The following is a 25,948-nucleotide window of genomic DNA, read 5'->3' on the forward strand; positions in this document are numbered from 1 at the left end:
TTGGTAATTTTCTAGTAGAAAATAATATCCAAAGGGAATAAGACACCAAGAAAAAGGTGGGAATGGAGATAGTTTTGAGTAGAGTGTATAGGCCTAGAATTCAAGATGTTCCCTAGTATTGAAAACACACGTGGGGGATCCTGGTTTTGGAAGGACAAGCCTTGTATACTTCTTAAGTTTGTCTAGTGTTGGCTCATTTCTTGCTATGCAGTGAAAGTGTTAGTTTCTCAGTTGTGTTGATTCTTTGTGACCCTGTGGACTGTAGCTCACCAGGCTCCTCTGTCCATGGAATTCTCCAAGCAAGAATACTGGAGTGGGTTGCCATTTACTTCTACTGGGGATCTTCCCAATCCAGGGATCAAACCTGGCTCTCCTGCATTGCAGGCAGACTCTTAACCCACTGAGATACCAGGGAAGCCCTTGCAATGCAGAAGAACCATTAAAATTTCATCCCTAAAAAAAAAGTAATAAGAAAAACGTCCTTTCTTTGGTCTCCAGAATGTGAGACGACTTTAAAAACATGACCTTTAAAGACTAGCGCCATTATTTGCACTGAGATTTTTATTGAAGACCAATTTTCACTCACTACAGCATTGGATGATATAAACATTTGACTTATTCAGAGTTAAGAGATACATAAGGCATGTTTATCTATTCACTTTGCTAATAGTTCACCACTTTGTTATTATGAAAAAGTCACAAGGACAAATTTGAAACAAAATCATATAAGAAAAGAAGAATTTGGGGGTACTTCTCTGGTGGTCCAATGGCTAAGACTCTGTGTTCCCAGTGTAGGGGGCCAAGGTCAATCCCTGGTCAGGGAACTAGATCCCACATGCTTCAACTAAGAGTTAGAATACCAAAACTAAAGATCTTGTATGCTGCAATGAAGAAAATATTTTAAAAAAGAGAATAAGAATGGGGCTTTAGATCATTATTTTTCTAAGCAAAATGAAATTAGTCATTCTATTAAAAAAAAGTAGCTGTTGTATAAAAAAAAATTGCACAAATGAAAGGAATGCTATACTGACATAACTATGGTATCTATGTACTAACAGATATGGCAGAAGTTGCCAAGTTTAACTCACTTCTTCTCCATTTATTAATTTATTTATAAAATAATTCCATTTTCAAAATAATTGTACATATCTAACCCTTCCCCCTTTTTTGTGATTTTAATCATAGATGACAGATGGAAGTAAACCTTAATATTTTTCTTGATACCATTGTTCTTGTCTCATTTGTCTTGGTAATAGCTTGTCTATTTTTATAATTATTTATTTTAATTAGAGGATAATTTCTTTACAGTATTGTGGTGGTTATGGCCATACATCGACATGAATCACCCATGGGTGCACATGTGTCACCCCATCCTGAAACCCCCTCCCAACTCCCTCCCAACTCCATCTCTCTGAGTTGTCCCAGAGTGCTGGTTTTGAGTGCCCTGCTTCATGCATCAAACTTGAACTGGTCATCTGTTTTATATATGGTAATATACATGTTTCAATGCTATTCTTTCAAATCATCCCACCCTCGACTTCTCCCACATAATCCAAAAGTCTGTTTGTTACATTTGTCTCTTTTGTTGGTTTGCATATAGGGTCGTTGTTACTGTCTTTCTAAATTCCATATAGATGCATTAATATATTGCACTGGTGTTTCTCTTTTTGACTTAATTCACTCTGTAAAATTGGCTCCCAACAATCCAGGAATTGAACCCTGGTCTCTTGCACTGCAGTCAGATTCTTTACCATCTGAGCCACTAGGGATAGAGGTGTTAAAAGTTGATACCATTGTCTTATTCCTGAATTTAGTCGGAAGGTTTTCAGCTATTATATTTGCTGTGGGTTTGTCATAACTGACCTTTATTATGTTGAGGTGTGTTTCTGCTTATACTCACATTGGTGAGGGTTTTTATTATGAATCAATGTTGAATTTTATCAAACACTTTTTTTGCATTTATAAGGACAACCCTGTGGTTTTTCTCCTTCCTTTTGTTAATGTGGTATACCATATTGATTGATTTGTGTATGTTGAACCATCCTTGTGAAACCAGGATGAATCCAACTTGATCATAGTGTATAATCCTTTTAAAATATTGTTGGATTCTGTTTGATAATATTTTTAAGAATTTTTGCATCTATATTCATAAAGTGAATTAGCCTGTAATTTTGTGTGTGTGTGTGTATTGTCTTTTTAAAAGGTTTTGGTATTGGGGTGATGTCCCTTCAAGGATGTTCCTGGGAACGTTCCCTCCTATTCAGTCTTTTGGAAGAGTTTGAGAAGAATGTATATTAGTTCTTCTTTGTATATTTGGTAGAATTTCCCAGTGAACCCACCTGGTCCTAGACTTTTGTTTGCAAGGATTTTTAAAATTATAGCTTCTATTTCACTTTTGGCCATCAGTCTGTTCAAATTACTGCTTCTTCTTAATTCAGTTTTGGCAGGCTGTATATTTCTAGAAACTTTTCCATTTCTTCTAGGTTGTCCATATTGTTGGTGTAAGATCATGACATCTGGTCCTGTCACTTCATGGGAAATAGATGGGGAAACAGTGGAAACAGTGGCTGACTTTAGTTTTGGGGGGCTCCAAAATTGCTGCAGATGGTGATTGCAGCCATGAAATTAAAAGATGCTTACTCCTTGGAGGGAAAGTTATGACCCATCTAGATAGCATATTCAAAAGCAGAGACATTACTTTGCCAACAAAGGTCCGTCTAGTCAGAGCAATGGTTTTTCCTGTGGTCATGTATGGATGTGAGAGTTGGACTGTGAAGAAAGCTGAGTGCTGAAGAATTGATGCTTTTGAACTGTGGTGTTGGAGAAGACTCTTGAGAGTCCCTTGGACTGCAAGGAGATCCAACCAGTCCATTCTGAAGAAGATCAGTCCTGGGTGTTCTTTGGAAGGAATGATGCTAAAGCTGAAACTCCAGTACTTTGGCCACCTCATGCAAAGAGTTGACTCATTGGGAAAGACTCTGATGCTGGGAAGGATTGGGGCAGGAGGAGAAGGGGATGGCAAAGGATGAGATGGCTGGATGGCATCACCGACTCGACGGACATGGGTTTGAGTGAACTCCGGGAGTTGGTGATGAACAGGGAGGCCTGGCGTGCTGTGATTCATGGGGTCGCAAAGAGTTGGACATGACTGAGCGACTGAACTGAACCATTTACAGTATTCTGGGGTGACTTTTTAAAAAAATATTTTTGTGGTATAAGTTATTTCTTTTATTTCTTATTTTGTTTGAGTTCTCTCTCTCTCTTTTTTTTTAATTTTTATTTTTACTTTATTTTGCTTTACAATACTGTATTGGTTTTGCCATACATTGACATGAGTCTGCCACGGGTGTACATGAGTTCCCAATCCTGAACCCCCCTCCCACCTCCCACCCCATATCATCTCTCTGGATCATCCCAGTGCACCAGCCCCAAGCATCCTATATCCTGTATCGAACATAGACTGGTGATTCATTTCTTATATGATAGTATACGTGTTTCAATGCCATTCTCCCAAATCATCCTACCCTCTCCCTCTCCCACAGAGTCCAAAAGTCCGTTCTATACATCTGTGTCTCTTTTGCTGTCTCCCATACAGGGTTATCATTACCATCTTTCTAAATTCCATATATATGTGTTAGTATACTGTATTGGTGTTTTTCTTTCTGGCTTACTTCACTCTGTATAATAGGGTCCAGTTTCATCCACCTCATTAGAACTGATTCAAATGTATTCTTTTTAATGCCTGAGTAATACTCCATTGTGTATGTGTACCACAGCTTTCTTATCCATTCATCTGCTGATGGACATCTAGGTTGTTTCCATGTCCTGGCTATTATAAACAGTGATAAACCCACACACCTATGGACACCTTATCTTCAACAAAGGAGGCAAGAATATACAATGGATTAGACAATCTCTTTAATAAGTGGTGCTGGGAAAACTGGTCAACCACTTGTAAAAGAATGAAACTAGATCACTTTCTAACACTATACACAAAAATAAACTCAAAATGGATTAAAGATCTAAACGTAAGACCAGAAACTATAAAACTCCTAGAGGAGAACATAGGCAAAACACTCTCTGACATGAGTTCTCTCTCTTTTTTAAACATTTTTATTTCAAAGTATAGTCTCATTGTAACTATAAACTCAAGAGTAATAAAGTCCCCCAACTTCCCCCACGGTAACACCTTGACATCTGTAGTACAATGTCAAGACCAGCACACTGGCATTGGTGCAATATTGTTAACTAGACTATAGGCCTTATTTGGTGTCCATCATTTTTTATTGGAATTAGAATTTTGTGTTAGTTTCTGCTGTACAACATCATGAATCAGCCTTATGTATACATATATCTCCTCCCTTTTGAGCCTCCCTCTTACCTCACCCCCATTCCACCTATCTAGTTCATCACAGAGCACTGAGCAGTTTCCTGTGCTATACAGCAGCTTCTTGCTGTTTTGGTGAGCCTGGTTAGAGGTTTGTTGTTTTGTCTATTAAAAAAGAAAGCTCTTGGTTTGATTAATCTTTTCTGTTATTTTTATATATATTTTATTTGTTGATTACCTCTTGGATCTTCATTATCTCCTTCTAATGGCTTTTTGTTTTGTTTGCTCTTCTTTTTCTAATTCCTTTAGGTGGTAAGTTAGGTTGTTTGCGATTTCTTTTTTCTTGTTTCTTGAGGAAGGTCTATATCACTATTAACTTCCCTCCTAGAGCTGCTTTTGTTGTGTCCCATGGATTTTATGAGATTGTGTTTTCATTTTCATTTGTCCTGAAGTATTTTCTGATTTCTTCTTTGATTTCATCATTGGCCCATTGATTTTTTAGTAGCAGGTAGTTTAGTCTCTACATGTCCATTTTTTCCCCATTTTTCTATTCCTAGTTGATTTCTAGTTTCATACCAATGTTGTCAGCAAAATGTTTGAAATAATTTCCATCCTCTTAAATTTTTTGAGGCTTGTTTTCTGACCTTACATGTGATCTATCCTAGAGATCATTGCATTTGCACTTGAAAAGAATTTGTATTCTGGTTTTTTTCTTTGTTTGTTTGATTTTGGATGTAGTGTCTTATAGATGTTAATTAAGTTCAACTGGTCTAATGTGTCATTTAGGACCTGTGTTGCCTTATTGATTTTCTGTCTGAAAGATCTTTCCTGTGGTGTCAGTTGGTGTTAAAATCTCATACTATTATTGTATTCCTGTCAGTTTCTACCTTTATGTCTGTTAGTATTTGTTTTATATATTTAGATTCTCCTATATTGGGTGAATATTGGTTAAGGGGTATATCTTCTGTTGATCTGTTTGTCTTTATATTATGCCTTCTGTTGTCTTTCTTTACGGCCTATTTCAAAGTCTATTTTGTCTAATGTGAATATTGTTACCCACTCTTTCTTGTCTTTGCATTTGCATGAAATATATTTTTTCAACCCCTCATTTTCTGTGTGTCTTTGACCCTGAAGTGAGTCTCTTGTAGGCAGCATTTTGTAAGTTAATTCTTTTTTTTTTAATCCAACCTGCCTGTATCTTTTGATCAGAGCATTTGTCTGTTGACATTTAAAGTTATTATGGATAGCTATATACCTATTGCCATTTCCTAATTTTTATGTGTGATGTACCCATTGCCACTTTCTAGTTTGTTTGCATGTGTGGTTTGTCTTTGTTCATTTCTTCTATTTATTTATTTGTGCGTGTGTGTGGTTTGATGATTTTCTTTGTAGTATGCTTGAGTTCCTTTCTTTTTATTTTTGTGATCTATTGTATGTTTTTCATTTGTGATTACCATGGAGTTCAAGAATGTTGACCAATGACTATCCTTCTTGTAAACTGAGTCATACAAACTTAAACATTAAAAAAGATCGAAATTTTTATACTCCCCTCCCCCACATTTTATGATTTTGATGTCCAATTTTATATTTTTGTGCTTATCTTTTTGCTGTTTATTGTAGTTATAATTGTTTTTACAGCATTTTTATTTTTTTTTTAATTTACATACTGGCTTATTTAACTTATCTTCAATCCTTTTATATCTTTACTTTTCCTATTGTGATTTTCCCTTTCCTATAGAGTGTTGCTTCACTTTTACTTAGAGAATACCATTCAATATAGAGAAGTATATGTTTAGTATTGCTGAATTCTTTTAGTTTTTCTTTGTCTGAGAGATTCTTTATATCTTCTCCTTACTCTAAATGATAGTCTTGCTAGGTAGGGTATCCTTGGTTTCAGGTTTTTCCATTTCAGGTCTTTGAATTTATCATGTCACTTCCTTTTGGCCTACAAAGTTTCTGTAACGAAATCAACTGATAGCCTTATGGGGATTCCCTTGTAACTGACTCTTTGTTTTTCTCTTGTTGCCTTTAGAATCCTCTCTTTATCTTTAAATTTTTCTGTTTTAATTATAATATGTCTTGGTGTAGATCTGTTTTGGTTTATATTATTGGGGGCCCTCTATGTTTCCTGTACCTAAATATCTGTTTTCTTGTTTAGATTTGGGAAGCTTTCAGTTGTAATTTCTTCAAACACATTTTTTATCCCCTTCTCTCTCTTCCCCTTCCAGAACCCCTATTATGGATAGATTGGAACATTTTATATTACCCCATAGCTCTTGTATGTTGCTTTCATTTTTTTCATTTATCTTTCTATCTGCTCTTTAGATTGGGTCATTTCCATTATTCTGTATTCCAGATCACTTATTTGGCTACAAGTGTGAGTTGTAGGAGGCAAAACAGAAACACAGGAACCTCATGTCTACATAGTTCCCTGGATCCTGAGGTCCCTAGCTGGTGTGCTTTTTTTTTTCCTCTCCTTTTCATCCCTCAGTATCTCCTTATGTTTGTTTTTCAATGTAATTTTCATGATTTTAGTTGTCCTTAGTGGAAGAAATAGGGAGAAGTATGTCTATCACATATTCCTGGAAGCAGAAGTCCCAAATTAGTTTCTGTAAATGTCAATTTTATGACCGTTTCTCTCCACAGCCTCATAAATAGCTAATCCCTGACTGGTTTTCTTTGGTACAGAGAAGCAGTAAAAGAGAATTTCAAAACAAAAAGCCCTATCTGAGGGTTTGATGCTTGGCACATGGTGGTTGATTAGGACTCAGTGCAAAATGTGGTTTGTCAGAAAATGGAGTACTAAAGAGATCTAGTGTTGTGATGGTACACAGGGGAGGTAGTATGCTCTGAAGAAGATGTGTGCATGTGTGGAAAAATAGAGCAGAAAGAAAGAACCTTGGATATGCTACTTTATTTTCTTTTTAATTCTTAAAGAATAGTAAATGAATCAAGAATAAGCTCAGTGTATGTTTAAGGAACAGATATGGATGTGCAACTTTCTCACACAAAATTTACTTGCCTTATTTATAGTGTCTCTCTCTCCACAAGTATATAAGCTCCAAGAAGGTAAGGATTTTTGCCTGATTTGTTTACTAATATATCCCTGGAGCCTAGAATAGTGTCTCTCATGTACTGGCTCTCAGCAGATATTTGTTGAATGAATGTATGAGTGAATGAATAACTTGTAGTTGGAAGACCTAGATTCTGGTTCTGACTTTGCCACTAACTAGAGATCTTAACCAGGCCACACTCCTTTTTTTGGACTCAGTTTCTAAGTTTATGAAAGATGAAGATTACATTAAAAGATCATTTGGGTTCTTTTGTACTCTATATTCAGTAGTTCTGTGAATATTTATATTTTTCTATGATATTCATTCATCTGTTTTCTCATTATTTCATTAATCATCCCCTCTTCATTCTTCCATCTATCCATCCAATATTTCTTGAAAACTTGTGTGATGAGGACTTCAGGATATACAAGTATTTATGTCAGAGGTGAAGTAGATAAGTAAATTATACAGAGTGTTACTATGGATAACTGTGGGGTATCATGGAATGTATAACTAACTATAAATAACCTCTAAGCTAAGGGGCTAGACAGAGCTCTGTGCTGAAACTAGGTGAGAGCAGTGGGGTTGCACAAGTGGGTAGAGCATTAGATAAAAAAGATCAATTAGATAAAAAGCTCTGAGGCAGAAAAGAGCTTTACCCGTGTAAGGGAAATAAAGAGCTGTTCATGGAGGAGTTTAGTGAGCTAAGCGCAGGGTGGGTATGAGATAAAATTCAAGAAGCAGATAGGTACATGTAAATCCTTAAAAGGGTGTTAAGAGATCAGCTATGTATTTATCTTATCTTTCCTTTCAGCTCCTTGAGGAAGAATAGATAGAATGGTGAACAGAGGAGGCCCCATTAATTTCCTCTTAGCTTCCCTCTCTACATTTATATTTCTTTCTTGGAGACATTTTATGGAATGAGCAAGTAGTAAATAACATTTTTAGATTAGAGTCAAGAAAGTAATAATCTAGTTAAAATTATTAGACTTGCTGTGAGACTGACTACTGTGTAGGTCACTTCTCATAAGGCCATTTGGAAGAAACTCACTTCCCAGAAGAGCCCTTAGGCTCATCAAAGTCTACCAAAAATTTGCTCAAACATTTTAAAATAAATGTTATATACTACCCAGAAATGGCTATTAATCACATTGCACAGAAAAGTTTCTATTCAGATCATCTTTCCTCAGATTTTTAAAAAATTTTCCTTTCTTAATTATGAGAATAATAATGTAATAGTAGTTGTAATAATTAAAATGTATGGAGTGTTTACTAGTGTCAGGCACATCAGTAATGATTTTCCATGCTTTATTTCATTTATTACGTGCCAAGCACTATTCTAAGTGCTTTACATAACACACTGAATCTTCACCACAACCAAAAGTTAAGAACCATTATTATACCTATTTTACAGATGAAACTAAAATCTAGAGCAGTAAGTTTGCCATTCAAGATCCCCCAGTTAGTAAGCAGGGAATTAACAATTCAAACTTAGGCAGTCTAAATCCAGGGTTTAGCCATTCAATTGTTTTGCTGTATAATGAGGTAAGCCAACATGAGCTGCCGGTACCCAGATATTAAGGAATCAAAAACAATAGAAGCCAACAGACACCAGAATCCAGTTAGTGAATTAGGAACTGGAGAGAAGGACAAGCTGAGATATAGGGTTCAGTTACCCACTTGGGCACCAAAGTTGGTGGGGTGATCCTGAGTCAAAAGGCAACAGGAACAAACCAGAAATTGGGGTGGGGACATCCTTTATGAGTCTATAAATAACCTTCTGATTGGTTCTAATGGTTGGAACACATGTTCTCTTTGAAAGCCTGGTGTCTCCTCTCCCAGCAAACTATCCAACTTAAAGGTAGCCTTTTGCATTTTTAAGGAACAGCATGGAAAATCAAGAGTGGTAGAATAGAGGGAGTATACAAAGCAAAAGAAAGGAGAGGCATAATGAAGAAGGATCTCTTCAGTTATTATTATTTGAGTGTCATCCCCTCTTTGTTAAATTCCTTGGTGGTTCAGATGGTAAGAATCTACCTGCAATGCTGGAGACCTGGTTTTGATCCCTGGGTCGGGAAGATCCCCTGGAGGAGGGCATGACAACCCACTCTAGTATTTTTGCCTAGAGAATCCCATGGACAGAGGAGTTTAGCAGGCTACAGTCTATGGGGTTGCAAAGAGTCAGATACAACTGAGCAACTGCTTCCAAAGTGGTGCATTTGGTAAAGAAACTGCCTGCCAATGCAGGAGAAAGAAGAGGTGCAAGTTCAATCGCTAGGTCAGGAAGATCCCCTGGAGAAGGGAATGGCAGCCCATTCCAGCATTCTTGCCTGGGAAATTCCGAGGACAAAGGAGGCTGGCAGGCTACAGTCTATAGGGCCACAAGAGAGTTGGACATAACTTAGAGACTAAACAACAACTCTCTTTGTTGTACCATTGTACTATTTCTACTTTGTTGTAAAAACCACTTGCATGCAGTCCCAGATTCCTCAAAAGGAATTCTCTACTCATCTGCTTCCCACAAGCATCTTTAAGAGAGTAAGTGCCTTTCATCAGTGGTTAAAATGCACTCAAAACATGTCAAGGACCAGAGAAATACAAGTAATACACAGCAGGAAGGAGAGGAAACTGAAGAGCACCTAACCCACTGGGAACACAGTTAAGGTCAGATAATAAGGAGAAAAAGAGCCTTTGAAAAATCAAATTAGGTTGACACAAGAGCCTGTAGGAGAGCCTCCTTGTATGTGAGAAAGGCATTCATTTTAGGACATTGATTTTGCATTATCTATTCACTTTTTAAAGTGTGCATTGACTTTTAAGACATTTTGAGGTAATTTTATTAGATGAAGTTGTAGAAAATAACACAGTGATATCTTAAGTATGCTGTACCTAGGTTCTCCCAGTGATAACAGCTATATGTGACTATAGAACATATCACACTAAGAAACTAATATTGCTACAACCCTATTATCATATTCAGATTTCCCCAGTTTTACTGGTTGCATGTGTGTATGTGTGTGTTTACTTCTATGCAGTGTTGTTACATGAGCAGATTTGTGTGACCACCATCACAGCCATGATACAGAAACATTCAGTAACCACAGGGCCCTCTGTGTTGCCCTTTAAAAGCAAATTTGCAAAATCATACAATATTGTAAAGTAAATAATAATAATAAAATAAAATTAAAAAAAGCAAATTCACCTCCCTATAGCATTCCCTAAACCTGTCCTTAACCCCTAGCAATCACAAATTTATTCTCCATTTCTGTAATTTTATCATTTTATCATTTTTAAAAGTTATATAGATGAAATCATACAGTATGTTAACCTTTTGTGATTGCCTTTTCCCCCACTCATCATAATTTTCTGGCGATTCATCCAAGTCATTGCTTCTGTCTATCAATGATTTGTTCCTTTCTACTGCTGAATGGTTTTCCATGGTATAGATGTAGTATGGTTTGTTATCATTTACTGTTTGAGGACCTCTGTGATGAATCCAGTTTTTGGCAAATGTGAATAAAGTTGCTATTGCCATCTGTGCATATGTTTTTCTGTACACATGAAAGTTTTAGTTCTCTGGGGTAAATGCTCAAGAGTGCAACTGCTGGGGTCATGGTAGTTGCATGTTTAATTTTATACAAAAACAAAAACTGCTCAACTTTTCTCCAGAGTGACTGTAGCATTTACATTCCCAGTGATAATATGTGAATGATCTTATTCTTCTGCATACTTTACACCATTTGATGTTGTCAGTATTTTTTATTTTAGCATTTCTAGTAAGTGTGTAGTAATATATCATTGTGGCTTTAATTTTCATCTCTCTAGATGGTTACTATTGCTAAATATAGGTATATCTCAGATTTACTGCAGGTTTGGTTCCAGACCAATATAATAAAGCAAATATGAAAGTAAAGTGAGTCACATGAGTTTTTGGTTTCCCAATGCATATAAAAGTTATATTTGCTGTATTGTAGTCTATTGAGTGTGCAATAGCATTATGTCTAAAACAATGTACATACCCAAAAAGACTTTATTGCTAAAAATTGGTAACCATCATGTGTGCCTTCAATAGTCATAGTGTTTTTTCTGGTGGAAGGTCTTGTCTTTATACTGATAGCTGCTGACTGATCAGGATGGTGGTTGCTGAAGGGTGGAGTGGCTGTGGCCACCCATATTTTATTTGTCTTAAAAAAAGACAACAGTGAAGATTTCCATATTGATTGACTCTTCCTTTCATGAATGATTTCTCTGTAGTATGCAATACTGTTTATTAGCATGTTACCCACAGTAGTACTTCTTTCAAAATTAGAGTCAGTCCTTTCAAACTCTGCTGCTACTTTTGCCATCTTAGTTTATGTAATATTCTAAATCTGTTGTTATTTCAACAATCTTCACAATATCTTCTCTAGGAGTAGATTCTATCTCAAGAAACCACTTTCTTGCTCATCCATAAGAAGCAACTCCTCACCCATTGAAGTTTTATCATAAAATTGCAGTTGTTCAATCACGTCTTCAGGCTGCCCTTCTAATTCTAGTTCTCTTGCTCTTTCCACTACATCTGCAATGACTTCCTCCACCAAAGTCTTGAACCCTTCAAAATCATCCATGAGGGTTGGAATCAACTTTTTCCAAATGCCTGTTAATGTTGATATTTTGTCCTCTTCCCATGAATCGCCAGATTCTTAATGGCATCTGGAATGGTGAGTCCTTTTCAGAAAATTTTAATTTACTTTGCCTAGATGCCTCAGAAGAATCACTATCTATGGCAGCTATGACCTTATGAAATGCATTTCTTAAATAATAAGACTTGAAAGTTGAAATGACTCCTTGATCCATGGGTTACAGAATGGATGCTGTGTTGGAAGGCTGCAAAACAATATTAATCTCATTGAACATCTCCATCAGAGCTCTTGGGTAACCTGGTACATTGTCAATAGCAGTAATATTTTGAAGGGAATATTTTTGTTCTGAGCAGTATGTCTCAACAGTGGGCTTAAAATATTTGATAAATTGTGTTGTAAACAGATGTGCTCTCATCCAGGCTTTGTTGTTCCATTTGTACAGCATGGGCAGAGTGGATTTAGCATAATTTTTGAGAGCCCTGGGGCTTCCCTGGTGGCTCAGAGGTTAAAGTGTCTGCCTGGAATGCAGGAGGCCTGGGTTCGATCCCTGGGTTGGGAAGATCCCCTGGAGAAGGAAATAACAACCCACCCCAGTACGCTTGCCTGGAGAATCCCATGGATGGAGGAGCCTGGTAGGCTACAGTCCATGGGGTCGCAAAGAGTCAGACACGACTGAGCCGCTTCACTTCACTTTGAGAGCCCTAGGATTTTCGGAATGGTGAATGAGCATTGGCTTTTCAACTTTAAGTCTCCATCTGCATTAACCCCTAACAGGCCTGTCCTTTGAAGCTTTGAAGCCAGGCATTGACTTCTCTCAACTGTGAAAATCTAGGTGGCATCCTCTTCCAATACTAGTCCATTTCATCTACATGAAAAACCTGTTGTTTATTGTAGCCATATTCATAATTTTTTTAGCTACGTCTCCTGGATAGATGTACTACAGCTTCTACATCAGAACTTGCTTCTTCACCTTGAACTTTTATGTTATGGGAACACCTTTCCTCAAACCTTATGAATCAACTTCTGCTAGCTACAAACTTTTCTTCTGCAGCTTCCTCACCTCTTTCAGCCTTCATAGATTTGACGAGAGTTAGTGATATTAAGGGGCTTCCTATGTGGCTCAGTGGTAAAGAATCTGCCTGCTAATGCAGGATATGCTGGAGACATGGGTTGGATCCCTGGGTTGGGAAGATCCCCTGAAAGAAGGAAATGACAACCCACCCCAGTATTCTTGCCTGGAAAATTCCATGGGCAGAGGAACCTGGCAGGCTACAGCCCATGCGGTCTCAAAGAGTTGGACATGACTGAGCACAATAACAACAAACCTTTATATCAGGTAGAATGATTTCTCCTACTTTACACTTCTTTGTCAAGGTTGTTTTAGCAATACTAAGGCTTATGCCTTTCCATAGTAATTTTAGAATAACCTTATCTATGTCTCAGATGAACTTGCTATGATTTTGATAAGAATTGCTTAACTCCAAGTTAATTTGGGGAAAATCTTTACTATGTTGAGTCTTCTAATCCATGAACATGGTATCTTTCCATTTAGTAGATTTTCTTTGAGTTTTCATCAATGTTTTGTAAATTTTTGTATGCAAATCAGATACATATATTTTAAAGTGTATACCTTAGTAATTCATTTTCACTGGAGCAATGGTAAATGGCATTGTTTTAATTTTAGTTTCTATGTTTTCATTGTTAAGCATAGAAAATGTGATGGACTTTTCTACATTGCTCTTGTAGTCAACAAACTTGCTGATATTTATTTACTTTTATTCTTCTCATAGTCGAACCTGGTTTCCAAGATTGCTACTACTTAGGAGGGAGAGGGATTGCTTCAGACAGATGCACTTACAGCACTACAATATGAAAGTTGACATGAGAGGAGGAGGGACTCAGTTTAACTAGGTGGGCTATAAGGACTCCCAAAGTACAGGGATATAAGGGCCCTTTGGCAAAGGGGTATACAAATAACACTCCCTCAAAACATACTTGTGAAACTGAGTTCTTGATGACCTAAGTGGTCCTTAAGAGGCTGTATATGACCTAAGAGATCATAAAATGCTGTTTTTAATATATAATAGTTAAGGAAAAATGTTGAAACTATAGAAATGTATTTTACTTATATTAAAAAAATAAAAACCAAAAAAAAAATAAAACATACGAGATAATTTTCAAAAAAATGTTTTACCAAATAAAGCTCAAATCACATTCTAGGTTTTTTAATAGAGATAAATGCAAAGGAATTGTTCATCCTGAATAACTCATTTCTCAAATATATGATGTGCTCAAATATATGAAGTGACTTCCCTGGTGGCTCAGATGATAAAGTGTCTGCCTACAATGTGGGAGACCTGGGTTGGATCCCTGGGTTGGGAAGATCCCCTGGAGAAGGAAATGGCAACCCACTCCAGTACTTTTGCCTGGAAAATTCCGTGGATGGCGGAGCCTGGTAGGCTTCAGTCCGTGGGGTTGCAAAGAGTCAGACACAACTGAGCAACTTCACTTTCACTTTCATGATGTGCTTAGATTCACAGATGCACATGTTCATCACACACACACACATACACACACACACACATCTGTGAAATCCCTCCACATTGCAAAGAGTGAATTGATCTGCATTAACTTCAACATGAGGGACTTAATACCAACAGTTTTAGAAGGATCATTTATTTTTAAGCTAGCCAATATTGAATCCCAGTGGTAATAAATGGTTTTAACTATTTCATCAGTTTGGGTCAAAAGTCTTATCTCTATCATGTATTAAAAGATATATATTGGGGAAACAGCCACAACAATCGGGAAAAAGCTAATTAAACATGGACCAGCAAGATAGGAAGTGTGTCAAAGTAGGATTTGATAATTATATGTTGCAATATCTTTAGGGACTGGGGCTTGTAGGACATCTTCTTTAAATTTAGATAGTGGCCTTAAATTCTTTGCACATCTTTCTTCCAAAATAATTTAAATGTTGTTTGCACAGGGTTGATATTGGCAGTGCCCTGTGCATATTTCATATATCTCTTTATTGACTCTTGGTTTTCTCCTTAGGTAGCAAAGGAAGTACTTCTTTCTCTAAACACATCTGTAGTTATGTTATTGCCTTTACCACCCCATCCCAACAAATCAGACTTGATCGGTTAAATTTTACTGGGCTAGATCTCATTCCCAGCAACAATTTTAAGCAACAATTGGCAAGAAGATACTTGTTTGCAATAGTTTCTCTTGATAATTTCCTCTCTAGCTCTTTTATGCAGTCTTCTACTGCCCATGGCTGTTCTTATACCATTACAAAGTAGGCAGCTAGCCAAGTGACAGTATTTCAGAAATAATGGAGTGTTTTTCCTGACTTATATGATACCAGTCTCCTAGGTTTTCCCTTACCCGATGGAGTGTTTTTTCTGTTACTTTATTGGCCTCCTTTTTCTCTGTCTTCTAAAATTGGGGTTCCCCAGCATTTATTTTTGTCATGGCTTTTCTTTTCTATGTATATTCATTAAGTTCGAATCTCATTTAGTTTTATGGCTTCTATATTGCCTCTGTGCTGATGACTCCCAAAGTTCTATCTCCTTCGTAGTTCAGACACCCATCTCCAACTGGTTTCTTGTAGGGCAGAAAGTGAAGAGGAACTAAAAAACCTCTTGATGAAAGTGAAAGAGGAGAGTGAAAAAGTTGGCTTAAATCTCAACATTCAGAAAACGAAGATCATGGCATCCGGTCCCATCACTCCATGGGAAATGATGGGGAAACAGTGGAAACAGTGTCAGACTTTATTTTTGGGGGCTACAAAATCACTGCAGATGGTGATTGCAGCCATGAAATTAAAAGACTCTTACTCCTTGGAAGAAAAGGTATGACCATCCTAGATAGCATATTCAAAAGCAGAGACATTACTTTGCCGACTAAGGTCTGTCTAGTCAGAGCAATGGTTTTTCCTGTGGTCATATATGGATGTGAGAGTTGGACTGTGATGAAGGCAGAGCACTGAAGAATTGATGCTTTTGAACTGTGGTGTTGGAGAAGACTCTTGAGAGTCCCTTGGACTGCAAGGAGATCCAACCAGTCCATTCTGAAGGAGATCAACCCTGGGATTTCTTTGGAAGGAATGATGCTAAAGCTGAAGCTCCAGTACTTTGGCCACCTGATGCAAAGAGCTGACTCATTGGAAAAGAACCTGATGCTGGGAGGGATTGGGGGCAGGAGGAGAAGGGGACGACAGAGGATGAGATGGCTGGATGGCATCATGGACTCGATGGACGTGAGTCTGAGTGAACTCCCGGAATTGGTGATGGACAGGGAGGCCTGGCGTGCTGTGATTCATGGGGTCGCAAAGAGTCGGACACGACTGAGGGACTGAACTGAACTGAACTGAATGAGTATAGCAAATATGTGCTCAAAACATAATCCAGTTTATTCTGTCCCCTAGTTCCCTCCTCTGCCCTGGTCAAACCTATCTGTTCATTACATAGTATTTTTCATCTGAATGGTAGTACAATTTGCCCAAATGTTTAACCGTAAAACACAAGAATCATCCTTGATTTCTCATTTGCTCTCAAACTCACATTCAATTCATCATCAAATGCTCTCAGTTTTACCTCTAAAAGTATATACTACATATACGTAAGTTTCTCAATCTTCCCTGTTAGCACTCTAGTTAGTAATCATCATTGCTCAACTGAATTATTGTAATAGTTTCTTTAATATACTTTTTGTCCTCCTCTACAACCAGCCCCAGGACTACTCTTTTCCAAATGTTAATAAATCCCCTTCTTAAAGTCATTTGGTGGCTATATGAAGTACCTCTCTGGTCTCAACTTGAGTGACACTACATAGAATGCAATGGTTTACTAAGTTCTAGTGGAATTGTCTTTTTCTCCAAACCACTTCATCCCAAAAGTCATCCCGTATGTGCTCCTTGACCCTCATCTTATCTAAATAGTTCCCTCATCCACCAAGTCAACCTATCCCATCATCCTGTTTTATTTTCTTGTTTGTAGTAATGACTATCTGAAAGTACTTGACTGTATTTTCAGTTCAGTTCAGTCGCTCAGTCATGTCCAACTCTTTGTGACCCCATGGACTATAGCAAAACAGGCTTCCCTGTCCATCACCAACTCTTGGAGCTTGCTCAAACTTTTTTACATCAAGTCAGTGATGCCATCCAACTATCTCATCCTCTGTCACCCCCTTCTCCTCCTGCCTTCAGTCTTTCCCAGCATCAGGGTCTTTTCGAATGAGTCAGTTCTTCGCATCAGGTGGCCAAAGTATTGGAGTTTCAGCTTCAGCATCAGTCCTTCCAATGAACACTCAGGGCTGATTTCCTTTAGGATTGAGTGGTTTGATCTCCTTGCTGTCCAAGGGGCTCTCAGGAGTCTTCTCCAACACCACAGTTCAAAACCATCAATTTGGCACTCAGCTTTCTTTATGGTCCAACTCTCACATCCTTACATGACTACTGGAAACCATAGCTTTGACTAGATGAATCTTTGTCAGCAACGTGACATCTCTTCTTTTTAATATGCTATCTAGGTTTCTCAGGAGGTGGCTAAGATGGTCTGGTATTCCCATCTCTTTAAGAATTTTCCACAGTTTATTGTGAGCCACACAGTCAAAGGCTTTAGCATAGTCAATGAAGCAGAAGTAGATGTTTTTCTGGAATTCTCTTGCTTTTTCTATGATCCAACAGATGTTGGCAATTTGATCTCTGGTTCCTCTGCCTTTTCTAAATCCTGTTTGAACATCTGAAAGTTCTCAGTTTTCATACTGTTGAAGCCTAGCTTGGAGAATTTTGAGCATTACTTTGCTAGTATGTGAGATGAGTCCAATTATGCAATAGTTTGAATATGACTGTAGTTTTGGCTGAAAATTTCACTTCCAAAATGGATGTGATATAATGGATGGCAAACTTAAACACATAGTTTTGAATGGGGAGCTTTTCTTGACCTCTAATTTAACTACCTGGAGACTACATCCATGGTCATGACCAATCATGTCTGAACTGATTGCAGCAAAGGCTTTTAAAGGTAATATATATTTTTACCAGTAGCATCATCTGTATATTTTTACCAGTAGCATCATCATTTTCAAATGAAATCATCTGTAGAACCCCAATGAATCAAAGAGATAAAAATAGAATCACCTGGTAAAGCAGAGGAAGAATTGATGCTTTTGAGTTGTGGTGTTGGAGAAGAGTCTTGAGAGTCCCTTGGATGGTAAGAAGATCCAACCAGTCCATCCTAAATGAAATCAGTCCTGAATATTCATTGGAAGGAGTGATGTTGAAGCTGAAACTCCAATAATTTTGCCACCTGATGCAAAGAACTGACTCATTGGAAAAGACCCTGATTCTGGAAAAGATTGAAAGCAGGAGGAGAAAGGGATGACAGAGGATGAGATAGTTGGTTGGCATCATAGACTCAATGGAACTGAGTTTGAGTAAGCTCTGGGAGTTGGTGATGGACAGGGAAACCTGGTGTGCTGCAAGCCATGGGGTCACAAAGAGTCAGACATGACTGAGCGACTGAACTGAACTGAACTGACTGAGGTTGGTATACTGAGCCTGCTCAGTCGGTCTTTAACCCTGAAGTTTCTCTAGAGGGCCCTAACCCCCGCCATCCGATCCTGTGGCTCTGCACCATGAATGGCTTGAAACATTGGTTTAGACATTTAATAGAGTACAATATAAGGTAACAAGACTAAGCCTTATTCCTCTAGCTTAAGACCATTTAAAATATATATTTAGCAGTATTAATGGAAATCAGAGACCCTGTACAAATTGACCCTATTCAGTTCATGACCAGAGAATATGTCCTATTTAGCAGATATTAGGCCAGGACATGGTTCAGTTTGCTAGGATCAGGGACTTGTGGCACTGAAGTCAAAGATTAAATCTGAGCACCCAGTGCAATGCTGGGGAAATTACCCTTAAGATTAATGGATGATTCCAAACTGCTAGTAGTTGAAGAGGAGTTCAGCTGAGATCACTGAATAATTGTTTGCATAGAAAAGATGTTCATGCTTCTCTTGTTTCTTTATAAGTCATTGGTGTTGTTACAAACTGTGACATTCTGTAGTGTTGGGAAATAAAACTTTGTGGGAGTGGACAGCTCAGGAGACATGCTTGATCTGAGTCCTTACCATCAGTAATCAAACCCAGATACTGTTTTGCCTGTAGGATCATTTCCTTATAATAGTGAGTGGTTCTGTGACCAACAGGTAACTTGGCAAGAGTTTATCAGTATTCTTTTGGTAATCAATTCAAAAAATAAGATCACTAAGATTATTTCCAGGAACTAGAATGATATCAATAGCAAAGGCCATTTGGAGAGAATGAAAATGTCAATATAGCTATCATCTATCTATGGCCCAATTAAGCTGACACTTTAATCAAAAGAGAAAGTCAATGTCAATATCTGTCTTACTAGATAAAGACAGCTGCTTTTTTAAAAGCAGTTTTAAGCTGCTTAAAACCAGTTTAAATGATCAGAGATTCTGGGTGTGTATGTGGAGACCCAACCAAAGAAGACTCATAGATACTCTGTCTTATTTTAGGCCAGAAACTGACCTAAAGAGCACAGTTCAACTGTGTTTCTTCTTGGGAGAAAGGGTAATTATTTAGCCTCTCTCAAAACCTTCTAGGTCTTACATGTATCCAAGCCTCAATGTGATGTGACAGACTGAGGACTGTACTGTGGTTTATCTAGGTCATAAATCCTTTTGTTATCAATTCATAGGACACTTTTCTTGGGCTCCTAGTGATGACCTGGGTGGTTTAGATGGTAAAGAATCTGCCCGCAATGTGGGAGACCCAGGTTTGATCCTTGGTTTGGGAAGATCCCCTGGAGAAGGGAATGGCAACCCACTCTAGTACTCTTGCCTGGAAAATCCCATGGATGGAGGAGGCTGTCAGGCTGCAGTCCATGGGGTCACAAAGAGTCAGACTTGCTTGAGTGACTAACAGTTTCACTTTCAGTGATGACAACATAAACTTTCAGATTGGTACATCAATCAATTCTCCATAAACAGGATTGGATTAGAAATAGGATCAACCTGTTTACCAAAATGCACCTAAAGAATGAAGGTTCAGTATAACTGTGCCCTTTCCCACCACTCCTGCCATCGTACACAGATGCCCAGAAGGAGGGACAGTAGTGTGGCCAGCCAGTGCTGCCGTTGTCTAGGCATCCTGGCAAACTTGCGAACAGGGCTCCCGGTATCTTCAGAAAAGTAGATCACAACTGAACTTGAACTTTCAGCCCTTTTTTTTTACATTTCTATTTCTGAAATAAGTTTCTGCCAACAGGTTCTTAAACCTTCTGATTTCATTCTAATCTAAATTCTTGGTTTTGTGGGTTTTTTTTTTTTTCCCAAATAACTTTTGTGCTAAGTCACTTGGTCATATTCGACTCTTTTGCGACCCCATGAACTGTAGCCCACCAGGCTCTTCTGTCCATGGGATTTCCCAGGCAAGAATACTGGGGTGGGTTGCCATGCCCTCCTCCAGAGATCTTCAGAGAGTTGTTCTTCCAGGGATTGAACCCAAGTCTCCTGCATTGGCAGGCAGATTCTTCACCACTGAGCCACCTAGGAAGCCCAATAACAACTTCAATGATACACAATTCACACACCATAAAATTTGCCCCTTTAAAGCATACTATTCAGTGATTTTAATATATGCACAGAATTGTGCAACCATCACCACTAATTTCAGAACATTTTCACCTCCCCTAAAAGAAACCCCATACTTGTTCATAGTGACTCCCCTTCCCCCAGCCCCAACTACTTCTGTCTCTATAGATTTGCCTACTCTATAAATTCTTATTTTGTGAACTGCATTATATTTTCCAAAGGTGTTTTCCTAGATGTTAGAATAATATCCAGTTTTCTTTCAAATCTTGCATACAATAAGTAGATTCTTAGAGTTTGTTTCACTGTAGAAAGAGCCCAATCATGATTGTTTCATGCTATTATTTTTTTACCTAGTCCTCTTCAATTTACCTACTGCTTGTCTTATCTGAAAGGCATTACAGGTGGCTAAGAGACTGGTATTTGGAGACCTGTGTTTTCATCTCTGCTCTGTCAGTTATGAGCTCTGAGATAGTGGGGCAAGTTATTTACTTCTCTGTACCTCAGTTTCCCCTTGTATAAAATGAGAATAGTAGTAGTACTTGTGTTGTATCAGTTCAGTTCAGTTCAGTTGCCTCAGTCATGTCTGACTCTTTGTGACCCCGTGGACTGCAGCACTCCAGGCTTCCCTTGAATGAAAAAACAAGGCATAGTGCCTGACGTATATAAAGTGCTTCTTAATGATAGCTTTTATTATATATAAGTTACAGAATATGACCTAAGTTGGATTGTTACAAACATGCAGTCTTGACAGATTCTGAATGAGTTAGTTCAGCTGTAACAATAACATTGAAGATATTGACATACAAAGCTAATATTTTAGTTTCTTGTACATTACCATGTCGTTATTATCTCTTATCCCAAATTCACATTAATAACTTTCCTAAAGATCTGAAATCCCTGTATCTTTTCTTCCCAAATTCAACTAAGGTCTCCTACGCCAGTGGGGACTCCACAACAAGTAACACAAACCAGTGATCTAGCCAGTTGATTTGCATTCACTAAAATCTTAACTGACATTTTCAAATGGGTTTCAGGGTATCACATCCAAGAAGAAAAAAAGCCTCTTGGTTGCAGGTCTTAGGTTTTTCAGCTCATGGGAGAATTTGAGAAAACATTTTACATTTTAGCTTGGGTTTCACCAAGTCCTAGAGAACATCAAGTTTTCCCTGAAAGAGAGCTATTTTGCCTTGAGAACTGTCTTCACTGTGTCATGGGATATGTATTCACTTTTCACCATTAGAATCCAGTAATAGGAATGGCAAGGACATAAGGAAGCTATTTCTTCAAAACAGTTGGTTTATGTATTCTAAAACTCTCTGTAAAAAAAGAATAGGAAGGCCTTGGAGACGAGACTTCACCCCCTTCAGAAAATGACACCACATGGAATGCTGAATACATCTTTCTCTCTGCATGAGATGATATTAGTGGCCTAGAAATAGAACTTGGTAAAATGAAGCTCACAGTCATAAATAGACAACTGAAGGTTTGGAAGTGCAGGGAGGGGATTTAATCAGGAAACCGTTCTTTTAATTTTAACAGTTTTTCATAGCAAAGCCACCAAGGAGCTTAGAAAGAGAACTAATTAAAACAGAGGGACAGAGGGTAAAATGATGATTCTTATACCAAGGATGCTGCAATGCAAGAAAAATGCTTTGGCATATTTTCTTCTCAAGAAAATCATGGACCTGCTTATGTGAGCCACATCCCAGGTCAACCGTACATGGTAGCATGCTTTGTTAGAATGTGTATTCCAATTAGAACGGTGCTGCCTAGAATTGGACCATGAGGGTGGCAAGCAGAGGAAGACAGCATTTAATAGACTGTCTGAGGAGCTGTGCCTGCTGTTAATTTGGTGGCTTTGAAATGGCACATGGATCTGGGTTTATTGTGAAATTTGCAGATGACTGAACCAGAGTATTGGCCAAAATTTGGCGCTGGCAGCCTGCAACAATTCAGCAGCCTCATTTAGTAGTTAAGAGCACAGGCTCTGGAAGTAAATCTGCCTGGGTTTTACTTTTTCTGTCCTTCTTTGCTTACCTCCCTCCTGTAAGTGTTTAGTAAGTGCTAAGTAACATACAAGCACCATGCTAGGTGGAGATACAATATGGAGCAATATTAGATATGGCTCTTGTCCCTTTAAAGTTTCGCATCTAGGATGGGGAACACGTGTACACCCATGGTGGATTCATATTGATGTATGGCAAAACCAGTACAATATTATAAAGTAATTAGCCTCCAATTAAAATAAGTAAATTTAAATTAAAAAATATAATAAAGTTTCGCATCTAGTTAGGGAATGAACAACAGCAAAAAAAAAAAAAAATACAAATTGTAGGAATTACTCTGGAAGAAACATACAAGGTTTAGTGATGTGGTGAACAGGGAGTGTATAATCAGGCAGTGTGGTAAATTTTACTATCTAAACTGTGTCAATTTGCCCTTTCTTAACCTAAAATTTATCTCATCTATAAACCAGGGATAACAATGGTTTTGTTGTCTATTCACTCAGTGGTGTCCAGCTCTTGCAACCCCATGGACTGTAGCCTGCTAGTCTCCTCTGTCCATGGAATTCTCCAAGCAAGAATACTGGAGTGGATTGCCATTTCCTTCTCCAGAGCATTGTCCCAACCCAGGGACTGAACCCATGTCTCCTGCACTGGCAGGAAGATTCTGTACTGCAGAGCCACAGAGGAAGCCCAGGGATAACAGCAGAACTTTCTTTATGGGGTTTTTGTGAACATCAAAAGAAATAATATGTGGTCCATGCTTCAGGTCACTTCTTGGCCGTAACAGCCATTGTTATGGCTGTTCTATTATAAACAAAGGCTGCTGCTGCTGCTGAGTCACTTCAGTTGTGTCCGACTCTGTGTGACCCCATAGACGGCAGCCCATCAGGCTCCCCCGTCCCTGGGATAGTAACACTAAACCATCTCTTCTCCAAACCAACATCCCAAGTCCTTTGGTCATTCTTCCCCTAAAAGGCTTTCTTGATCTCTTGCTGTTTTGGTTCTTTTTTCCAGACATTGAGAGTGGCGTTTTGAAGCATCTCATAAACTAGCACTGGGAGAGTACTCAAGTGAGGTTCTGAGAGATGGTTGCTAGTGGAAAAGTTGAAGTGCAAGCATATTGGCAAGGCACGGGGGAGGGGCTAAGGCAGAATAGCTAGCAATCTATTAGGTGTTCAGTATTTCCACTGGTCTTCTTTCAGTGTCCCTCATTTGGTCAGTGGACATTTTCCTTCTCAAGTTCCATCGAGATTATTTCTCCCTACTGGAACCTGTTTATGTAGGAGCTGCTACATTTAATTACAGTGATGTAACCCAGGTGGTGCAGCAGTAAAGCATCTGCCTGCCAATACAGGAGACGTGGGTTTGATCCCTGGGTTGGAAGGAGATTTCCTGGAGAAGGAAATGGCACCTCACTTCAGTATTCTTGTCTGGAAAATTCCATGAAGAGAGGATCCTGCTGGGCTACAGTCCATAGAGTCACAAAGAGTTGGACACAACTGAGTACACACACACATAAATGACTAAATTGGCCTTTAATGTGGGTTTCAACCGGCTGACCCCACCCCAGCCCCTACCCCGATGTTGGCTTTTGGTGCCAAATGACCCTGGAGAGGGTATAGATTTACTATGTGATATTTGTTATCTTCAATATTTTTGTCCTATTGGAAAACCTGATAAGCTCACTTCTATGTCTTTATTCCAAGTTGGGAGGAATAGTCAGTAAAACAGAAAACAGAATAATCATGGCAATGGGAGAGAAATGACAAGGCAGCAATACATGGAAATGAAAAAAGTAACTGGAAGTTTGTAGTCAACAGCAATCTAACTATGTATTAAATGCTTTAGAAGCCACATCATGATGTTGGCAGGCTTTGGTTTCTTCCTCAGTTAAATAAAGCTAAAACCAGTTACTTCACAGGATTGCGGGGAGGATTAAATGAGTTAATAACTGAATGGTGCTTGAAGCAATTCTTTTCATAGTGTAAGCACACATTGAGAAAGTGTCATTATCTTAGTATGAGAATGTATTTGCTTATTAAAATCCCTGAGCTAGATCAAGAGAGGTGATAAAGTCTATTGTATATGGTGCTGACTAGACCTTAGTTAGACTCCTGTGTCCAGTTCTTGGTGCCATGTGGACACGTTTTATTTGTACCATTGGGTATTTTTTTAACTATTAATTAAGCTCCATGTTTGTTCAGATTTAACCGTTTTTTAAAGTGATAAATATAAATATAAATAACATAAAATTTACCATTTTAACCATTTTAAGTATATACTTCAGTGCTTCCCTTGTGGCTCAGCTGGTAAAGAATTTTCCTGCAATGCGGGAGACCTGGGTTTGATCCCTGGGTTGGGAAGATCCCCTGGAGAAGGGAAAGGCTACCCATTCCAGTATTCTGGTGTGGAGAATTCCATGGACTATATAGTCCATGGGGTCGCAAAGAGTTGGACACAAATGAGTGACTTTCACTTTCACTTTTCAGTGACATTAAGGATATTCACATTGTTGGGCAACCATCACCACCATCCATCTCCAAAGTTTTCTCATCCTCCAAAAGTGAAACTCTGTACCCATCAAAAAATAACTCTACATTCCCCATTCCCTACAGCCCCTGGCAACAATCATTCTGCTATCTGTATCTATGGATTTGATTACTCTGCTACTGCTGCTGTTTAGTTGCTAAGTCATGTCCAACTCTTTACAACCCCATGAACTGTAGACCACCAGGCTCCTCTGTCCATGGGCTTTCCCAGGCAAGAATACTGGAAAGGGTTGCCATTTCCTGACCCAGGATCAAACAAGCGTTTCCTTCATTGTCAGGTGGGTTCTTTACTGCTGAGCCACCAAGGAAGCCCTTGATTTCTCTAGGTACCTCATATAAGCGATATAATAAAATACTTGTCCTTTTGTGTCTGGTATATTTCACTTAGTTTAATGTTTTCAAAGTTCATCCATGTTGTAGCATCTGTTAGTATTTCCTTCCTTGTTAAGGCTGATTAATATTCCATTGTTTGGATATACCACATTTTATTTATCTACTCAACTCTTGATGAACATTTGGGTTGTTTCCACCTTTTGGATATTGTAAATAATGCTCCCTTGAACATGGGTGTACAAATATTTCTTTGAATCCCTGCTTTGAATTCTTTTGAGTATATACCTAGAGGTGGAATTGCTGGATCATATTGTAATTCTGTGCTAAATTTTTGAGGAGCTGCTATATAGTTTACACAGTGGCTGTACCATTTTATACCCTTATCAGAAATGCATAGTATTCCAATTTCTTTCCACTGAGTAGT

General features: G+C 38.3%; 1 non-coding gene across 1 annotated transcript; it reads left to right on the top strand.

Annotated features, from left to right (window-relative positions):
• The first annotated feature begins 12,489 nt into the window (after positions 1–12,489).
• TRNAS-GGA lies at positions 12,490–12,561 on the top strand. Its single transcript has one exon. It is a non-coding gene; the product is annotated as a tRNA-Ser (tRNA).
• Positions 12,562–25,948: the final 13,387 nt, after the last annotated feature.

Source organism: Oryx dammah, unplaced genomic scaffold (genome assembly GCF_014754425.2).
Source record: "Oryx dammah isolate SB20612 unplaced genomic scaffold, SCBI_Odam_1.1 HiC_scaffold_23, whole genome shotgun sequence".
NCBI classification, from domain to species: Eukaryota; Metazoa; Chordata; class Mammalia; order Artiodactyla; family Bovidae; genus Oryx; species Oryx dammah.